Raw genomic sequence first — 18,796 nt, 5'->3', positions numbered from 1 at the left:
TTTGAGAATTCACCCCTCTACTTAAGCATGACAATATATTTGGCGTAGAGAGTCTTTCTCTAACTTTATTCCACTTTGCAATCATCTAGGGAGCTTTAAAAACCTCTTGATTCCTGGGTTCCATTCCAGATAATATAAATCATCATCTTTAAAACTGAGCCTCAGGCAATGGTATTTTAAAAAAGCAAGCAAGCAAACAAACAAACAAAAAACCTCTCTGAGAAAATTACTGGAAATTTCATGGAATGGCAAAAACAGATGGTACCTGAGCACATCTATTTCTCTCTCTCCTCTCCCAAGTTACCATTGGAATATCGAAAATTGTTCTTAAAACATGATGAGGCAGTATACCAGTTCTGGAAAAGAAGTGACATCAGAGGTCCAAGCATTGTAAGATAGTTTATAATACAAAACAGATGTAATTAATTAGTGACGAAATCTAAGCAGTGGAAACCACAGTGCAAAATGCCAAAAAACTACAAGTTCAGATTCACCCAACACAATAATAAAATAATTACATTTCTAACAAATGGGATGGGTGGGTCCTTCCCAGTTTCCATTTATTACATAAAAGGGCTTGTGAACAGAGACTTGAAGGAAAGAGCAGAATTACAACTATTACCAGATCTGTCCTAAGCACACGAGAGGGGAATGGAGGGGATTAGAATGGATAGAGAAAAGCACTTTTGCTTAGAAGTCAAATTGACTAAAACTTGCCACCCTTCAGTGTGAAGTCTTCTTACTATGCCAAAAATAGAGCACTCTGCTTCTTCCTATATAGGAAAGCCTCCTTTCCACCTTTTACATATAGAAAATCTAAAGGCATCTCTCCCACAAATAGTCATTGGGAGAAACAGACACATATAATTTCCAGAGCTTATACAAAACAAAACAAAAACCCTGAAGGTCTTTTAGTTCCAGACCACCCTAATAAATCAAATATCACAATAGCATCAAGTGAATTTTTTTGGTTTCCCGATGCATATAAAAGTTATGTCTATACTATACTGTAGTCTATTAAGAGTGTAATAGCATTATGCTTAAAAATAATGTACATACTTTAATTTAAAATTTTTTATTGCTAAAAGAAAATCTGACCTTTCAGTGAGTCATAATCTTTTGCTGGTTGGAGAGTCTTGCCTCAATACTGATGGCCAGTGACTGATCAGGGCGGTGGTTGCTTAAGGTTGGGGTGGCTGTGGCAATTTCTTAAAATAAGACAACAATGTGGTTTGCCACATCAATTGACTTTTCCTTTCATGAAGAATTTCTCTGTAGCATGCAATGCTGTTTGATAGTATTTCTCTACAGTTGGAACTTCTTTCAAATTGGAGTCAATTTTTGAAAGCCTGCCACTGCTTTATCAACTAAGTTTATGAAATTTTTTTTAGTGTTTATTTATTTTTGAGAGACAGTGAGAGGAAGTGTGTGAGCAGGGGATGGGCAGAGAGAGAGGGAGACACAGAATCTGAAGAAGGCTCCAGGCTCTGAGCTGTCAGTACAGAGCCCGATGCAGGGCTCGAACCCACCAACCATGAGATGATGATCTGAGCCAAAGTCAGACACTTAACTGACTGAGTCACCTAGGCGCTCCAGGATTCTAAATCCTTTGTTGTCATTTAAACAATCTTCACAGCATCTTCACCAGAAATGTATTCTATCTCAAGAAACCACTTTCTATGCTCATTCATGACAAGCAGCTCCTCATTCATTAAAGTTTGCTCATGAGATTGCAGGAATTCAGTCACACCTTCAGGCTCCGCTTCTCTAGTTGCTAATTCTTGTTATTTACACAACTATAGTTATTTGCTCCACTGAAGTCTGGAATCCCTCAAAGTCATGAGGGTTGGAATCAACTTCTTCCAAACTCCTGTTTGTGTTTATATTTTGACTTCTTCCCATGAATTGTGACTAGTCTTAATGGCATCTAGAATGATGACTCCTTTCCAGAGATTTTCAATTTACTTTACCCAGATCAGTCAGGGGAATCACTATCTAGAGCAGCTCTAGTTTTAAATAATCCATTTCCAAAATTAAAAAAAAAACTTGAAAGTCAAAATCATTCCTTGATTCATGGGGTACAGAATGGATGTTGTACTAGAAGGCCTGAAAACAACAGGCATCTTGTACATGTCCATCAGAATTCTTGGGTGACTGGGTGCACTGTCATTGAGCAGGCATGTTTTGAAAAAAACTTTTTTTCCTTAAGATTAGGTTTCCAGGGGGGCCTTAAAATACTTGGTAAGCCATGTAAACAGAGGTGCCTCATCCAGGCTTTGTTGTTCCATTCCTAGAGCATAAGCAGAGTAGATTTAGCCTAATTCTTGAGGGTGATACAATTTTTAGAATGGTAACTGAGCACTGGTTTCAACTTCAGGTTACTGTAGCCCTAAGAACAGACCCTATCCTTTAAAAGTTTTAAACCAGGCAGGGGTGCCTGAGTGGCTCAGTTAAGCATCCGCCGTCAGTTCTGTTCATAATCTCACAATTGGTGACTTCAAGCCCTACACTGAGCTCTGTGCTGACAGCTCAGAGCCTAGCGCCTGCTGTGGATTCTGTGTCTCCCTCTCTCTCTGCCCCTACCCCACTCACACTCTGTCTTTCTCAAAAATAAGTAAACATTAAAAAAAGAAGAAGAAGAAAACAGTCATTGACCTCCCAATAAAGAAAGTCCTACATGGCATCTTCTTCCAGTAAAAGGCTACATCATCTACATGGGAAATCTGTGGTTTATATACAAACGTCATCAACTTATCTTAGCTAGATTTTCTGGATAATTTGCTGTAGCTACCACATCAGCACTTACTGCTTCCTTTTGCACATCTCTGTTATGGAGAGGTCTCCTTTATTTTCAGCCTATGAACCAATCTCTGTGAGCTTCAACTTTTTCTTCTACAGCTTCCTCACCTCTCTCAGCCTTCACAGAATTGAAGAGACTTAGAGACTTGCTCTGGATTAGGCTTTGGCTTAAGGTAATGTTGTGGCTGGGTTGATCTTCTATCTAGACCACTAAACTTTCTCTATTTCAGCAATAAGGTTATTTTGCTCTCTTACCATTCACTGGAGTAGCAGTTTTAATTTCCTTAAAGAACTTTTCCTTTGTATTAACAACTTCACCATTTGTTTGGTTCCAGAAGCCTAGCTTTCAGCCTGTCTTGGCTTTCCACATGCCTTCCTCACTAAGCTTCATAATTTCTAGATTTATACTTAAAATAAGAGACATGCAACTCTTCCTTTCATTTGAACATCTGGAGGCCACTGTAAGGTTATTAACTGGCATAATTTCAATATTGTCATATCTCATGGGAAAGAGAGGCCCAAAGAGAGGGACAGAGATGAGGGAGTGTCTGGTCAGTGGAACAGTAAGAAAACACATATTTACTACGTTTGCTGTCTCATATAAGCACAGTTCATGGTACTTCAAAAATAACTGCAGTAGTAATATTAAAGATCAATGATTATTCACATATAATAACGCAAAAGTTTAAAATATTATTAGAATTACCAAAATGTGACATAGAGATAATAAGTGTGCAAATGCTATTGGAGAATGGCACCCATAGACTTGCTGGATGTAGGGTTGCCACTAATTGTCAATTTGTAAAATATGCAATATCTGCAAAGCACATTTAAATGAGGTATACATGTAGTCCTTCTTTATTTCTATGAAGGTCAATAAAGGATAGTCATACTTGTTAGAATTCTGACAACTGAGGACTTAAATAATAGAAGACATTGATGAAAGGGTGTTTGCTAGCTCAAAGAATCAGCAGGGAGTCTGGAGAACCAGTCTCAGAGAATGAGCAAGAACCTTGAAATGCCATGTACTGGGAACAGTCAGTGCAGGACATGGCCACTGGTTCCCCCTCCACTCAACACGTACCATCAAGCCAACAGATTCAACTCTACGGACACTGATGCAAATTCCACACACAAGATGACAGAGTAGGAGGGAGAATTTTTACTATCCACCCATAATCTTCTATTGAGGTAGGTCTTTCTCCCTCCTGTTTTGAGATTTTCTCAAGATTCAATAAAAAAATGTTCTAAGACAGGGAAGCCAAAAACTGAATGACCGTAATTAAAACCAAAACCCATAAATAAGAACAAAAACCAGAGCACACATAATAACCTCAAAGGAGAAAAAAAAGTCAGAGAATAAAAAAAAAACCCTTCAGCTTTTTTCTAAGTGCATTTATAGAAAGTAGGTAGAATTTTCATCTATAATGCAAGAAAATACTATTATAGAAAAGAAAAAATATAGAAGAATTATTCCCTTAAAATTAGAAAAAATAATACCTGGAATTTAAAAAAATTGATAGATGAACTAATAAACCTAATGGACCTACTAAACAGTAAACTAAACATGCCTTATCACCGTGTTTGCGATCTAGAAAATAAAAGGAATCTCCTAGAATTTATAGTTCAACTAAAAAGTTACTGAAAATTAAGGAAAAGTTAAAAGACTCTAACATTAGGCCTGGAACTAGAAAAGGCATCTAAGTGAAGCTCCAGAAGGAGAATACAGAGACTACAGAGTAAAAACAAAAGATAAATAAAGAAGTTTTTAAAAAAGCCAAAAATCAATTCCCAGTATATAATAAATATATAATTTTTGCACTGAAAGAGCTCAAACCAGAAATGTTATTGATTTCATACAAAACCGCTGATACCTCATCAATTTCTGTAGAAATCCGAACACTAGGGAAAAAGAGAAGTTTCTAAGAGTATGCAGAAAAAGGAAACTGCTTATCTACAAAACAAGAAAATCTGACATTCTGTAGATCTGATAATTCTGAGAATTATTTTCTTGTATGCAATATTAAAAGATATAAACAGACACTGAAGAAACATTTTCAAAATTTGGAACTCAGAGTTTCAATTAAGTGTAGAGGTAAACCAAAGCCAATATTGCAAATATAAAATTTTAACCACTAGAACATTATATATGAAAAAAATTACCTTAGAAACTCCATGAAAAAGTCAAGAAGGAATTAAGGATGATGCCATAAAGCATATGAAATGGTAATAGATGAATATGACCCAGAGAATGAAACCAAAACATAAATGAAGAGAATCCATTACTCCATAGCACTTAGAAGATTGTTCTTTAAATGGCAAACTTCAAAAACAATTGCCACAAGCTGTTTTCAATCTTATGTGATTTCTAGTTTTCAAGGTCACTGATTCTTTCTTTAGCTGTGTTGAAATGACTGATGAGTCCAGTGAAGGCATTATTCATTTCTGTGTTTTTATATCTAGCATTTCTATTTGATTCCTCTTATAATTTCCATCCTTCTCCTGAATTTATACATTTCATTTGCATTTTTTATATCTTTTCCATTAGGACTGTTAACATATTAATTATAGTTCTTTTAAATCCCTATCTGAAAGTTCCAACCTGAGTCTGAGTCTGATGCCTGCTTTGTGTTCAAAATGCTCCTCCCTTCTCCAACTTTTATATGCTCATGATTTAAAAAAAAAATTAAACATCTTGTGTAGGACAATAAATACTTTAATAAATAGATTTTATGCTTGCAAATAAGCATACATTTCGTTTTGTTAGAGCCCATGGTTCTCAATCTGAGATGATTTTGTTCCCCAGGGAACATTTGACAGTGACTGAAGACATTTTTGATTGTCACACTAGGGGGCTTGGGTGCTATACACACCGAGTGGGTAGAGACCAGGAATACTGCTAAACATTACATAATGGATAGGACAGCCCCCTAACAAAGAATTATCCTGTCCAAAATGTTATACGACTAAAATTAAGAAACCTGAATTTAGAGTGAAAATTATCATTGTTCAGTCATAGAAAGATTTAGAGGACCAGCACTCAGTACAGACAGTGAAAGGGTCTGGAATTCTGACAGCTGGGGGCCCCCACTCAGTATGAACCTACCAAAGATACAAGTATCTTAATCAACATTTCAGTTCATATAGGATTTAGTATAGCCTACTTCCTAAATAAAAACCAATTAGAAATAACCACTAATTGAGAGAGGGAGATGGAGAGAAAGGCTACAGATTTAGAATTAATACCACTTAACATTTTAATAGAGACTCATGATCAAAAATACAACTCCTCTGAAGATTTCCTTCAAGTGTGTGATTTCTTTTCAAGTTTATATTTGAAGGTTAATTTGGTTTTTTTGGACTCAGATTAACTCCTTTGAAAAAGTTTCCTCAGCCATATCAAAAACACCTGACCCTCAAAGGAAAAAAAATGACCCACACAGCCATCTTTTGAGAATTTAGATTCTAAACTGGCAGACCTCACTCAATGTAAAGCACTCCACTGTGAAGAAATTCATTTTTCTTGGCCTACTGATAAAAGATTTGAATGCTCAGGTATCATTTATATTACCTATGCACATCTTCAGTAACATGCTTAACTCAAGGTGTCTGTTTGACTTGGCCTTAGGACCTTGTCCTACCAATGGGTTACATTTCCATGAATCATCAGTTGGTAAAATAAAACCTTCTATAGTTTAAACTATTGCTTGATGTTTTTCTTCTGTAAGTAATTCTCACGAGCAGCATCCCGATTATAAGGCGTCTGGCCTTATTTGTGAACCCAGACAAACTCCCTAACAGTACTGCTTGGAAAGGAAAGAAGAGAAATGAACATTTACTGAACATCTGCTCTCTATCTGGATCTGTGCTGCATACCATATGCAGTATATTTCACTCACTCCTGACCATAACTCTGGAGATGGAGACTAATGCTCTCATTTACTTGATGTATTTATAAAACTGAGGTCCTAAGGGGTTTAATGCCTTGTACAAACTAATTCAGCCATGACCAGATCATCTGAGATTCAAACCCAAAGTATATGTTCTCTAAAGGAGTTTGTTTTTTGTGGGTGTGGGAATAAGAAAATGAGAAAAATACTTATTCTAGTTTTACATTTTGGAGAAAATGACCTCTGAAGAACAGAGACATGGAAATTTCAGGAGCTAGTAAGCAAGGCTTTATAAAATAGAATATTTTATTTGCTTTCATACATATGGAGCATAGGACAATAACTAGCTCATCATCTTTGGCTTAGTACTATTACCCATGGTGTACACTTAATAGATTCAAAAGAGGTTGTAGTTGCAGTGAACCTTAATGGGACATTCGCATCACAGCATCATAGATGTTTTAGTTGGATTGATCTGTAACTATCATCTTGCCCAGACTTTCTCATTTTGAAAATAATGAGATGAAAAATCCAGAAATCACAAAGGGAAGAATCATTGGGGATTTAGTATGTGTCAGAAACAGCCACTTTACAGGCACAGGTACATAGGAATACATAAGATTAAAATGTATCTAGATTCTCAATTTTTCCTTTGATCTTAAACCATCACATCACAAAAATTATATGTTAATAGTAATACCACCTTATACTTACATATAACTATGCATTTTCAGATTTTCACATATTTTATCTCATTTGAATTTTATAGTCACCATTGATATTAGAGGGCAGGGATTTTTTGTTTATTAATGGAAAATACTGAACATCACTATACATAAGTGTCTTGCTAAAGATATTACAACTACTAAGTAGCAAGAACTTGAGTGTTTGGGATATTAGGTCAAAAAAATCCCAAAGACAACATCTTCCGCTCAATTCTACTCATGACACCAGGGCAGGAGGTGGCAAAGGAATACTAGATGGAGATCTGGGCCCCTGACTTCTAAGCCTAGTTGTGTCATTAATTGTGTAAGAAATACTCTTTCTTACATAATGTTTCCTTGCCTGCAAAATGAGAAAACTGGATTAAGTGGTATCTGTATCTAAACTCTATCCCAGTTCAAATATTAGTTGTACTAATATCCATTCTTGTGACTTCAAAAACATATTAAAAATCAGAATTAAATGAAGCAAAATGCTTCCTTAGGTTTACCAGATGTTTGTGTACTTTAAATCAGTCCACATTTTTTAGTGTACTTATTTTGAGAGAAAGAGCAGCCATCAGCAGGGGAGAGGTTCAGAGGGAGAGAATCCCAAGCAGGCTCCATGCTCAGCACGGACCCCAATGTAAGGCTCAATCCCAAGACCCATGAGATCATGACCTAAGCCAAAATCAAGTCACTCAAGTCACTCAACCAACTGAGCCACCCAGGCTCCCCTAAATCAGTCTATATTAAATAAAAATGGTTTTTGTGCTCAGATTTAACATAGGAAGAGTATATAAATCCCCCTGAAGTTTTGTTTAATATTCTAGTATTTTATCTTGGATTATCTTATGGCTCATTTCCACCCGAAGATGGTCAGATACTGCAACAAAAACTGTAATAAGAATAAAGCTGTTTCCTACAACTCAACAACAGCAAGAAAAAAAAAAAACAGTTTCAAAACTAGGCAGAGGATTTGAATAGGCATTTCCTCTAGGTAATGTACAATGACCAACAAGCATATGAAAACATCAACATTACTAATTGTAATGGAAATGTAATGGGAAATGTAAATCAAAACCATAGTGCTATATCACCTCACACCAATAGGATTGCTATTATTAAAAAAAACACACAGAAAACAACACGTATTAGTGAAGATGTGGAGAAATAGAAATGGTTGCAAATTACTGATGAGAATGTAAAATGATATAGCTACTTTGGAAAACAAAACGGTGGTTCTTAAAAAAATAATAATTGCCATATAATCCAGTAAATTCACTTTTGGGTATTTACACACACAAAAATTGAAAGCAAGGTCTTGAATAGATATTTGTACATCCACATTCATAGCCACAAGAACCAATGTAGAAACAATCCAAATGTCTATCAGCAGATCAATGTGTAAACAAAATGTGGTCTACACATACAATGGAATATTACTTGGCCTTAAAAAGGAAGGAAATTCTGACACATGCTGCAATATGGATGAAACTCAATGACATTATGCTAAGTAAAACAAATCATTCACACACAAAAAAAAACCACTATAGAATTCCACTTATATGAAGTATCTAGAGCACTCATAGAAACATCAAGTTGAATTGTGGTTCCCAGGAACTGAGGGGAGCAAGAATGAGGAGTTGTTTTTTAGTAGGTAAAAAGTTTTACTCTTGAAAAATGGAAGAATGGAAATGGTTGAACAATGTGAATATATTTAACATTACTGAACTGTACACTTAGAAATGGGTAAGATGGTAAATTTTATCTTATATACTTTTAGTACAATTATACTTGAAAAGGAGATGGTATGTAATCTCCCTTTCCAAATATCTATTTGTAAAATACCAAAAATACATTTAAAGATCCACAGTCAATTTTCTGTAATGACAGAAGCATGGTTCTCCTACTGACAATGCAATCCACCATCTAATCCCATGGGTTCTCTATGTCCTGAGATTGAGCACAGTACTGAAATGTCTCTACGAACCAAATTATCTATTGAAATTTAACTAATGCCTTTCTGTACACTTATTTTATAAAAGTTTATAATCTTTCACTTCCATGCTTATCTAAAGCTTCATTTTTTTCAATATTAGCAAACTAATTGTAGGTCATCAATCTGCAGTAAATATTGGCATAGTAGGAAATAACGAGGCTTTGAACTCAAACAGAGTGGATGAAATCCTATTTCTGCCACTTGGTAGCTTTTCAAATGTGGGTAAGCCATTTAATCTTTCTAAAACTTAAATTTTCTCATGTGTAAAAGGTAGCATCATTACCAGACAGGGTTGCTCTAAAGATAATATAAAATGGACTGTGCAAAGTATTTGTTAGCACAGTCCTTGAAACACAGTATGTACTTGATAAGTGATTACAATTATTAATATTAGACATGTCAGGTGCTAAAATAAAAAAACTAATTTCTTTCACGACTTCAGATCTAGGTAAAATTCTTCATCATCTTAAATATATTCTCTTCTAGACAGACCTGTAGGCCTGCAGAAATGACATGGATAGGCTAATCTAAGTGAGTAATAGTGAGTGGCTTTGTCACCAGGGAAATAAAGATATCTTGCTTTAAGAACCATTGAGCAGGCACTTAATAAATGAACTACTTGAATCACGAGACAATACTAGTAACAGTAGATTTGAATCACAGTTATGAAATGTAACTCTCACTAGTGCAGCTTGGGTTTTCAGCTCCATTTCACAAACTTTCAGGTTCCAAACTCTGATGGACTCCTTTTGTGGTCTTCAATTTACTGGAGTTCTTGATCTTTAACACATATTGGCTTGCAAACCCTGGGGTAGGTGTTTGGATTATAAAATAAATGATTTAGAACAGTATAAAATTCATGTAATATGCTGAAAGCTGCAAGATCAAAGATGTCATATATTATCTAGGTTACTGATGGAAGAGAAACACAGAGACTTTAAGAGTGGACCAGGAAAACACATAATCATGAAACTTTGAAGAAGCAGAATTTTGAAACACAGAGGCTATTTAAAAATTCAATTTATTTGGGAGCCTGCGTGGCTCAGTTGTGTAAGTCTCCGAGCCCTGGTTTCAGCGCAGGTCATGATCTGACCTGGGTTGGGCTCTGCACCGGCAAGAAGGAGCCTGCTTGGGATTCTCTCTTTCCTGCTCTCTATACCCCTCCCCAACTTGTACACACACGCTCTATCTCGTTCTCTCTCAAAATAAATAAACTTAAAAAACCTCAGTTTATCTGGTAAGAAAATAGATTGTTATTGTAACAAAATGCTGCATTCCATAAGAAATGAGGCTCTTTAGTTTAATATCTAAATACCAAGGTAAATGGTGACCTCTTCTTTTTTTAAGATTATTTATCTGTTTTGATTAATGTAGGGCAAGTGTTTCTAGAAGAAAAGACGAAATGAGTGATTTTTTATGGATTTTTTTTTCTAATTCTCTGTTCTATAAGTCTAAAAAAGCCATTGCTGACATTTGGCCAATAGTAACTCTAAATTCATGAATCTTTTAAATATAGGCAAGTTTTTAGGCAATAGTATAGACATGGTTGAAAGCCTTAGGCCCTAGTACTCAAGAGAAAATTGTGTCCCATGAATTTTTAATAGACGAAACGGTGCTATTTCCATGAAGAAATAAGGTCTGCTAAGTAAGAGTGACAGGAATTCCAAGGGGAAGGGCTGAAAAAAGACAGTGTTTGGCACTTTCATCTTTCAATGGAGCTGGGAAAAAAATTGTAGGAGTTTATAATAGCAGTACCAGATTTTATTACATCAAACTGGGAACCATTTGATTTGTGTTTTCTGCATAAATTTACATGATAATTTAGAAATGCTATTTGCAAATATTTTTAAAGAGCTTTAATAAATATACATTTTTGTTGTATATTATTCTAATATTCAGGCTATGGTACACAAAATAAAGATTATATTTAAAAATCAATTTTATCATGTTAGTAGATATGCTAGATTGTTCAGGTCCAAGTACAAATGAGAAGATTTCAACTTGAGAAGTGGACACAGAATCAGAAATTTCTATTAAGACAGAGAAGATAGGAAGGTAAAATTTATTTTCTTTTCTAGTCTCCATCTCTATGCCACACTTTGCTCCTCCTCCTCCAACACTCACCCCTTCCTTCTGGTATAATTCCTATCCATATTGTCTCATTTTTTAAAAAAATCTATCCTTAGAGCCACTACTATTTTAAACAGTAAAAAGCAAACCATTTTTATGTTCTTTCAAATATGTTTTAAAATATTTGAGACAGAGACAGATGGAGAGAGGCACAAAATGGCCTTGTACAATCAAACGTCTACCACAGACCTGAACTGGCTTGGAGTCAGGGAAGGCAAGGCAGCAGGCAAAGCTGCAGGGAGGACTTCATCACATAGACACATGAAGAATTCATGAGTATCCTAAATTCTGGAAACTTATGAGGGAGTGGTTGCCGCTCCAGCCACCTCACCAAACGGAGACAAATTAACAAAACAAGTTATGAAATCAACTGGCCTTCCTTGAAAAAAATTAGGTTTAGAGTCTGAGAGGGGGTTTCTGTAGGAAGCAAGACGACCTAGAAGAGCATCAATTGACACGTTGTCACAGAAAAATACTGTTTCAGGGAGGCAGACTTATCAGAAGGACTAACGAAGCAACAGGATTTCTTCCATGGAAACTGTTCATAGAAGAACTTGAGGTATGCCAGGTCCTTTCTGAAGGCTGTCTGTAAACACCAATTTATTACTAGAGTCAGAGGAATATAGCCATTTATTCTCAACAAAAGACCATGATGAAAACACTTCACCATGAAGAAATGAACCTAAGGTTTGATTATGTCAGGATTTATCACATTACAAGTTTCTTAAGAGAAGGTAGACAGGCGTCACCTAGATGTAACTATTCAAATTATTATTTTACAGATAAGCCAGAATTTTTTTCCCCAGCTTTACTGAGGTACAGGTGGCAAAAAAAAAAAAAACCTTAAAATATTTAAAGGGTACATTGTGATGAATTATGTATACACTGTGAAGGATTCCTCCTATATCTAGATAATTAACACATCCATAACCTCACATATTTTTTTTTTTGGTGAGAACATTTAAGTCCCACTCCCCTAGCAAATTTCAGTTATACAATACAGTGTCAAATTATTTTTTTATTTTACCAGAGAGATAGAATTATAAATCATTAATACCTTGCTGATATTTTGATAAAAATTATTTTTACTTGGAGATAAAACAGCCAGCTAAGAGTAATCAACCATTTTGACTTGCCTAGGATTTAGGGCTTTCCTAGAATTGTAAAACTTTCAGTTATAGAATCAAAACAGTCGTGGGCAAACCACGACAGTTGATCACCTTCTATCTAAGAAAAAAACTTACGTTTTGATAGCCTGATTCTTCATTGGATTTTATTGGGTACTTAAAAATTTAAATGATGTGTAAGATATATAAATATATAAATTGTTTCTCATAAATGAATTAGTAAGGTGGGTAGCACTGAGATATCTCTATATATCTTATTTGATAGAATACATATGTCCCATTTCAAGGGCATTCAAATTCAGGTTTTTTAAAAAAAAAGTGGAGCCAAACAAAAGTGTTGCATACTGTGCTCCTCTGCTCCGTTAGACGTTGTCCTAAGTGCTGGAGATTCAAAGATAAAATGGACCCAAACACACTCTGCCCTCAAGCCTTTTACAGTCTGGTGGGAAATAGTCACTAGAATGTAAGATACCAGAGTTAGGGGGTGAAAAGCACCTGAATTTCAGACAGTATTTTACCCCTAGATGTTAGGAGATGTATATTCCAATCTAAGCTTATCTATGGATTAGTAGTCCAGCTTTATTTGAATCATTTAAGTTATTTTGGTCTCAATTTTCGCAACTCAGAACAAATGGTTGATATAGACGATCAACAAGTGTATGTTTTTATAGATCAGGGACCTCAGGTAGAATTTTAAGTGATAAGGTTTGCCAAAAAAATGATCAGGAAGGATAACCAATATATATTCTTAGGTCATACTAATGACAGAAGATGTTGGGTAGTTTTAAAAACTCAGAACTATGAAGAAAAGAACTCATCCCTAGAAATAAGAAATGCTTTAGATTTCAGTTGTATGCTAGAGTCATCCCTCTCTGTGCATCTCTTCCCAACTCCATGTTCAATATTCAATGTTCAACAATATAAGACTATTGCTCCCTCTCAATTCCTTAAAATACACAACTATTAATAGAAAAAATAAGATTGAATTGTGTGATTTGTAACATAGCATAATACATATTGTCACATATCATAATTGTAGAGGTATTAAAGTTGGGCAATGTTCACATTTTTACATAAACAGAACAACAATTCTATATAAGTTGGAATGTTAGAGATGTGTATTGTAATACACAAAGCACCCATTACAGAGCAAAATGTATAGCTTAAAAGCCAGTGATTTAGAAATGGAGTTTGAAAAAAAAATATTCAGTTAATCCAAAAGAAAGTAGAAAAACAAAAAAAGGCTGACAAAAAAATTGTAGGTCATAAGCCAATAATATAAATAATATAAACACTCCAGTTAAAAATTAGAAGTAGTCAGAATGGGGGAAAACAAAGGCAAGACTCAGTTCTATTATACTCTAAAAGAAATACACTTTAAACATAAAATATAGATAGGTTTAAATTGGATAGGTTTAAGTTCAATGTATGAGAAAAGATACGCCATGGAAGCCATACGAATGAAAAGCCTGGAAGGGATATATTAATATCAGATGAAGGACATATCAAGAGAAAGCATATTATCATACATAAATAGGTTCATCTAAAAATTATAAAGGGTCCATTCACTTAGAAGATATAGCAACCTTAAATGTATATCTAACTAATAATAGAGCTTAAAATTGAGAGAGTTAAAGACAGAAATACAAATTTCTCAATAAATTGGAGATCTTAATATTTCTTTCAGCAATTAGTAGGCTAATTAGACAAAAAAATTAAAGACAGAAGCTCTGAACAACATTATCAAACCTTTAATCTCATTGATATTTATAAAAATGAGGTGGGAAATCTGTGCTTATGTGTTTGGCTATTTATATTATAAATAATGGTTGCAGGCTTTTAAAATTGTCTCCCTTCTGGAAACACTCAATAAATGTCAAACTTTGCATGCATAAAATATATTTTGGTTCCTTTTCCATTTGTTGTTTCATGAGAAGAAGATATAATTCCTCATATTTTGGTTATTTTCAGTTCTTCCCAATCCTGACATCCACTTACCCTATCAAAGGATTACAAAAAGTATTTTGCATTATACTAAGATTTTCTCATAGGGTCACGACATGGGTGTATACACACACTCACATATATGCCAACTACTTATTTGAAGAAATCAGAAAACACGGTTCTGTTAATAATTTCATACACACACACACACACACACACATATATATATCATGCATACATACACAGGCCATGCCATATTGGAATATTTATAATATATACTGCTCTGGTTTTGCTCTTTTAACTGGAAAGGATTTGGCTCATTCCAAAATAAACCCATTAATGGTTCTAACAACAATAACATATAACTGTTATAACAATGTTATATATGTGTGTGTGTCTCAGGATCAAGAACCCGCAAGGATTTTCCGCCCTGCTGGCCGGGGCAGGACACGACATATATGTTATAACACATAACTGTTATAACAATAACTGTTAAATCTCATTTTTTTACTATTCAGTAGCATACATGAACCAGTAGGTTTAACCACCCAATGCCCACTGCTGCTGCAGAGTCACTGAAATTATAGATTAAACTGAAGCTCAATTTGTAGCTACACTACTGGGATCTGATCCCACCGAATCTATGTCATATAACTAAACATATCTGAGTCACATTAAAGTATCTATTCTTTAATGTGTATAAGCCCTATATTAACTGAAATGACAATAAAACAGAAATAAATAATGTGGTTCCCTTGCAGCCCTAAAGCAAAAAGCAAAAACACCTAAGCTTAGAATCACAGATTTTTGAAAGTCAGATACATCTTATTTATGGCTAATTTTATCATGCAGAATAAACCCCAAAATTTTGTTGTAACTAACAAAGCGTTTGTCCATAGGATTTTTAGGGGTAAATACCAACCTTCATATTTCCCAAAACGTTGTCTCTGACCATTTTAGAAGTATCCCCCTTTCTGTGGCTATTTGTTAACTGTAAATGTTAGAGCACAGTATGTAGATCTCTGATTGATTCAGGCTTATTTAGTTTTCTCTACGTCTCTGTGAAAGCAAGGATCACGATTCCCACTATTCTCTCATCTTCTGCAGTGCCATTTTCAACATTTTTTTCAATAATATATATTGAATCTTGGATTGTTTAAAATGATGTTTTCACTCCAGTGTTCTGTTAGTAATTGTGTTTGGAATTCCTGGTCCTAAGACCTAATAATGATGGTTTGAGAAATGAATCTAGGTAGAAGAAATATGTAACTGTTTGTGTGGTTGTGTGTGGGTTTGCCTAGGAAACAAGCCAAGCCTTGAAATTCTAGGTTTGCATTGTATGAATTTTAGCACATTTTGTAAAGGTATCAGTGGTCTGCATCCTTTTCAGAATGGTGTGAGGATTTAAGGGTTTTCTTTTCCTAAAAACCCACAGTGATGTGATATTAATCCTGCTGAAAGCCGATCTGAAATGAAGCTGAATAATTCAAGATTTATTATCAACATCTGCTTCAAATGACAAAGTACAATGGAATGAAAACTTTGTTATATTTCAAAGGCCTTTTTATGGACATAGGACTAAGAAAAACTGCACTGAATATAAGCAAATGTGGACTCAAAGGAAATTATTGTAAATTTGAGAATATGTCAACATTAAATTCAAAATCATACCTATAACAGGTTGTGCCTGGATATCGCATGGTTGAAGTTTCAATATATTACAGAACTGTTAAAAGTGCTAACAACAGAGTGAAACATTTACACAGAAAATAAATGATTAGGAAAATTTGATACAGATTTCTGAAATTGTGCTCATGTGTATATAGCTTGGTAAACAACGCATTCTTGAGACTATTTGAATGTTCTTGTTGAAATAGTTAGAAAAGCTTTGCAATACTTCCTCTTATCCCACACCGGAGTGTGTCTAAGTATTTATCCTGAGTTGAAAGCTGAATTGTTCTCAAAAGGAGGACTGGTTCTGCAATTGACATAAATACGATTAAGTGTCCTGTTCCTACAGAGCAGGTCTGCATTCTGTGCGAGTTGTTTTCAGACTTCGGTGAGATCTCGGTCTTCTCACCTAAAGGTCCTTGGGGGAGCAGGTAAGAAGAGATGGCCAAGGCATCAGAACCCTGAAGGGTTCTGGATTAGTGGGCAGACTTCCTTCCCATGGCTTCTCTTGTCCATGTCCCTGTTAGAGGAATTTTACTAAAAAGCAATGGAAATGATCACCACTCAAATATTTCTTTTTTAAATATTGAGACATTTTGGTGAAAAAGTATCATCTTTATGCTATTTATTTAAAATAGTGGTTGCTGATGGCCATTAAGCAAAATTTGCTCTACAGAATTTAAAAATATGGAAATTTCGCATCAACCTCATGCTTTCTGATTTCTCTTTAAAAATTCTAGGATGTGGAGGCACTAGACTTATAATCCTGTATGTCAACATTGGTTTGGAAGGGAGAGGTATGTGTCTTTCCCAGGCTTCCTGTTTTCTTATATTTGCTTCATTTAAATGATCTGCCTGGTCCCTCTATAGGCATGTAAGTGTGAAAACTTCTTATTTAATACATCAACTCACCTCAGTGTATAATATAGACTTAGCATTGTCATTTTACTGTACATTGTGAGCATAGATTTAATTCCCTGGCCAGTTATTTGTGATTGTATAGTAAGAGCTAGTACTTAAAGTCTCAAAGACAGTCATGTATATATATATATATGTATATATACACACACATATATATATACACATATATACATACATACATACATACACACATCTATATTAATCTATATATACATATATTTAATAAAAATGGGCAAAACATGGTGTATAAAAGCTAACTTACCACTTATTTAACTTAAAATTGTGCTTAATAGAGCCTACTCAATCAGATTTAATTTAAAACTTATATTTGTGTTTCCTTCCCATTAAAGTCAAATTGGTGGCATGGGCTAGGATTCTAAGAAATATGGTGTTTATTTTATAAATATGTACAGTCTCTAAAAAAACTGATAAAATTATTCTTTAAAAAGCAAAGGTCATAAAATCAATTAATTACTCAAAAGGAAATTTATATTTTAAAAACCTATAATACCTTATATTTACCTAACACTTATGAAAGGGATTTTACATATAAGATTTACTTTTTTTTTTTTTTTTGGCTTAAAACTCCCTGTGAAAGAGGTGTATATGTTTTAGTTCATTTTGTGACTGTAAGCATTAAAAGCTCATAGCTGTTAAGACTGTTAAGCTTACACAGCAATTAGTCTGCAAGGCAGGACTGCATCCTAGATGTTGAGATTTTGAATACAGCGATCTCAAAATTCTTAAAAAATTCCATTGAAATATTTGTTAATAAATATTTTGAAGCTCATTTAAGATTTCAAAATGACAATCATTTTAGGTAAGTTTCTAACTATGAAGGATCCTAACAATCATCTACTCCTGTGGATGTGGTGTCCCCACTGAGAAAGCAGGGAACCCACACCCCAGCACTATATTATAATGTGGTGTTTGGCCTCTGATTGATTAGTATTCATCTGAATATTCCCGTTTTTATAGATAAGGAAATTGAGACACATATGTTAAGGAATTTCTCATGTTATAGATTTAATAAGGGACATAGCTGATGTTCAAACCCGGAGCTGTCTGAGCATGAAACTTGTGTGTTCCTTTATATTCTAGTGAATCCTTGCTGCCCTCCCACCCACCAAAACGAGATAACAGCACTTGTCACGTGTACTGTAATATACGGTAAAACCTTAGTTTGTGACCACAATTCATTCCAGTAACATGACTGTAATCCAAAGCACTCTTATATCAAAGCAAATTTCAAGAACCATTGGCCCAGTTGTGACCATGTGACATTCAGCATCATGTGCTACACATATTGCAAGATACTGTTTCTCACGTTAAAATTTATTAGCAATGGTTGCTTGTCTTGCACAACAGTAGTACAACAGGTTACTTGCAATTTATTTGAATCTTGATATGTTATTTTTGGAACTTGTAAGCCAAATGAGAATTTATAACACAATAGAACAGTCATTGTTTTGATGTGTTATTAAAATGGGCTGCATAATAAACCATACATAAGGGACTCTTGCCATAATTGTATAAAAAATAATCTGCATGACTAATGCATTTTTTCTCAATCTTCTTAATAATTTGGGAGACTTACAGGACTGTTAATGT

The sequence above is a fragment of the Suricata suricatta genome, chromosome 5, assembly GCF_006229205.1.
Source record: "Suricata suricatta isolate VVHF042 chromosome 5, meerkat_22Aug2017_6uvM2_HiC, whole genome shotgun sequence".
Classification (NCBI taxonomy): domain Eukaryota; kingdom Metazoa; phylum Chordata; class Mammalia; order Carnivora; family Herpestidae; genus Suricata; species Suricata suricatta.
Note: the sequence above shows the minus strand (reverse complement) of the source record.